Raw genomic sequence first — 3,847 nt, 5'->3', positions numbered from 1 at the left:
ACTAAGACAAAATAACCTTATTACCAAACACAACCAAAATAGATGAAACTACCATCTCTCAAGCTACTTACATTAACAAATGTGCAAATAAGGCAAGGCCAATTTGTCTGCTGACCAAACCTCTAAAATAAGTAGGAGCCTGAGATAAAGATCTCCACACGCACGTAACTCCATTTGCCCCCAATTTTGCCAAGTAATGTGCTGGAGCATTACCTTCTCTATATATATGCTTGACAAGAACATCACCGCTATGAATAATGTCCATAAGCTCATCCCAGTAGTCTTCTAAGTACCACACATCACACCTCTGCCAATGCACCCACTTAACACAAACTTGAGAGTCTGATTCAACGTCTACTCGCTAGATACCCAGCTCTCAACAGTAACGTAAGCCAATAAGCATTGTCTGCAACTCTGCATTGATGTTAGTCCCTGGACCAAGGTGTTTCAAGAATGCTAGACAAACATCCCGAAAAGAGTCCCGTAAAACACCTCTTGCACCCGAAGCTCCTTGATTTCCCATACTACTTCCATCTATGTTTCATTTGAACCTTCTAGGCGGTGGCTTCAACCAAGTTACAACCCGCATCACTTGAAGTTTAACTGGAATCACAGGAACATTCAGCTCTTGGAGGCGAGCTTCATCCGCATGCAAAAGTCTTTCAAATTTGGATTTCATGTTCGACAGTTTACACACTGTAATTCATACTTCTTCAGCTGAGATCAACTTCCTTTCCATCCTCACCTTGCATCTACGTTGCCATAGTCTCCATGAAATCATACATAGAATTATTCCAATGACGCTTCCCATTTGTGCATTCTTGAGGCCCTCCTGAACCACAACACTGTGGTTTGAAACTAGGTTCTGCTCGAGTCATAAGGAACACACAAACAAATTGAAAAAAATCTCCAAACCTTCGAAGCAATGTCTCCCGCCATTAAGACATGATTCAAATCTTCCAAAGACCCTCCAGCACAACAGTCACATTTCGAAGGAATTGGAATACCCACCCTTCTCAGCCTCTCATCAACACTTAAACAATTGTTCATTGCCTTCCACATGAAAATAGAGATTTTTTTTTGGCAAGGTTGCATGCCAAACCCAAGATGCCCAGCTCACTTCCGGAGCACGAACACGAACACACTCCCAAGCACTCTTTGTTGAAAACCTCCCATCATTGTTATTTATCCATACCAGAATATCCTCACCTGCTTTGCGTGAACCCAGGAAACTACTTATTTCATCCCCTATCAATACTAACCAACCTTTCCAACTTATTAATATCCCATCCATTCTCCACCTTCAAATCACATATTTTCAGCTTCGGCTCTTCCACCATCTGATTTACATTAGCATGAGGGCCCCCATCCAACCGTTATCAAACCAAAAGGACAAACTCCCGTCCCCAACCTTCCATTTAGAGTGTTGTAAAACTAAAGGGATGCTACGGATGACCATGCGCCAAAAACGTGTTACCTTTTTTGGATCAACCAAAGAGATATTATTATCACCAATATACTTCGCACAAAAAAATCTACTGCACAAATCATCACCTCGCAGCTTCCAAGAAAATTTGGCATGCAGAGAAGCTTGAACATCTTCAAGCTTTCGAATGCCAATGCCATTCTCCTTTATCGATTGACACATTTTTCCCTATGAAAACCATTTCTTTTTTCCTTTCCAATTCTTCTCACCCCAAAAGGATGAGCTAAACATGCAATTAATAACCTTCAAAACCAATTTTGGAAGTTGAAGAATAGCTAGCAAATGTGTTGGTAAACTCGCCAAGACATGTTTCATCAGAACCAATTTACCCCCACTAGATAAAGATTTGATCTTCCATCCACCATTCTTTTCCCTTAACCGAGTGATGAGGGGATCCAAGTATCTTCTTAATAATTTCCCTGAGATAGTAGGAACACCAAGGCATGTGAATGGAAAAGAGCCTTCTACCAAACTTGTGATCTGAAGAAGTTCACATTTTCGCCCAGTTGAGAAATTCTTAGCAAAATATACCATTGTCTTGTCCTTGTTTACACACTGCCTAGACCATTTCTTATATATTCCGATAACTTCCATCAAATGTTTAACAGATTTCTTACTCCCATTTGCAACAATGACAATATCATCCGCATAAAGAATATGGAAAATAAGTGGTGTACCTCGTGGATGGGAAAAATTACCAATCCTTCCACTGGAAAAACTCTTCTTTAATAAACAGAATAAAACTTCTTCCATGATAATGGAAAGGAAAGGCGAGAGAGGGTCGTCCTGACTCAGTCCTCTTCCACTATGGAAAAAACCACGAACAGTCTCATGCATCATAATAGAATACCACAGCGAGGAGATGCAATTTCTAATCAGCCCACACACTGCACTAGAAAACCCAAACCTCTCCAAAACATGCAATAGAAATCCCATTCCACCTTTTCATAGGCCTTAGCCATATCTATTTTGAAAATCACATTACCTCCCGTCGTCTTTCTATTAATAAAGGAAACCATTTCTTGCGTTAAACTGATATTGTCAAAGATGCTTCTTTCGGGGATAAATGTACTGTGTTCCATAGAGATCATAGAAGGAAGCAAGTGTGTCAACCGATTAACTAAAGCCTTAGAGCATTATAAAAAACTGAGCATAGATTTATGGTGCGAAATTTGTCAAAACCTGTAGGCTGTGGCACTTTAGGAATTAACACCACCAAAGAAGCTGTGAAAAACCTTGGAAGAGGAATGCCACTAAAGAACTTCCTTACCACTTCCATCACATCCTAATAAATAATGTCCTAACATGCTCTATAAAACTCGTAACCAAATCCATCTGGACCTGGGCTGCTCTCAATGGGAATGCTAAATACCGCTTCTTTAACTTCCTCCACTGAAGGTATTCGACACAAACGACAATTTTCCTCCTCTAAAATAATTGGATCAACCAACCCTTCTAGCTCTGGATATTCCCCTTTAGAAGACTGCAAACTCTGCAAAATAGGAAACCGCACCATCATGAACTGCTTGTGGGGAATGTAAGACAACACCATTGTGAAGCTTCATCTTGAGCACCTAAATTTGTTTTCTTCATTTGAGCAGAGTATGGAAATAGTGTGTATTTTTATCCCCTAGCTCCAACCACCGAACCTTTGCACATTGAGCCAAACGAGTAGCCTCTCTTTGTTCTCGAGTGTCAAGTTCAATCTTAGCAGCCAAAAGATCCTGCTCAGTATCCTCATCATACTGCCCCTGCAAATTGGACTTTGGGACTTCAATTCGACGCTTCAACGCTTGAATGTGGTGGTCAGTCCATCCAAATACTGTTTTGTTCCAAGCTTTGAGCTGCACCTTCAAACATTTAATTTTTTTAAACCAGTTTCGTTGTCCCGTTCCAAGTACTCCTTGCTCCCACGACTCCTTCACACAACAATAAAAATCAAGATGGTCCACCCACATTTGTTGAAAGCGGAAAGGGACGGGCCATATGACACCACATTGCTTGATAAAGAAATAACCATTGCCACATGATCAGACGTTGTACAAGGTAAATAACGCATAGAAGATTGTGGGAAACAATCAAGAAAATTTTGTTTCATCAACGTGCGATCCAACTGAGCCCAACTTTGAGCTAACCCTTGCTGTCCATTACACAAAGAGAAACTCTTCCCCAAGAACATCATCTCAATCAAACCATAAGAATGAATCCAAGCATTAAACTCTTCCATAGCCTGCATGGAACGAGGTCTTCCACCTCTCCTTTCATTATCATTGGCTATAATATTAAAATCCCCAGTAATCAGCCAAGGGATACTCAGTCCCCCTCCCTCTCCAAGTCCTCCCAAAGCCTCCGTCGTAGGTC

This window comes from Juglans microcarpa x Juglans regia, chromosome 6S (assembly GCF_004785595.1).
Source record: "Juglans microcarpa x Juglans regia isolate MS1-56 chromosome 6S, Jm3101_v1.0, whole genome shotgun sequence".
NCBI classification, from domain to species: domain Eukaryota; kingdom Viridiplantae; phylum Streptophyta; class Magnoliopsida; order Fagales; family Juglandaceae; genus Juglans; species Juglans microcarpa x Juglans regia.
Note: the sequence above shows the minus strand (reverse complement) of the source record.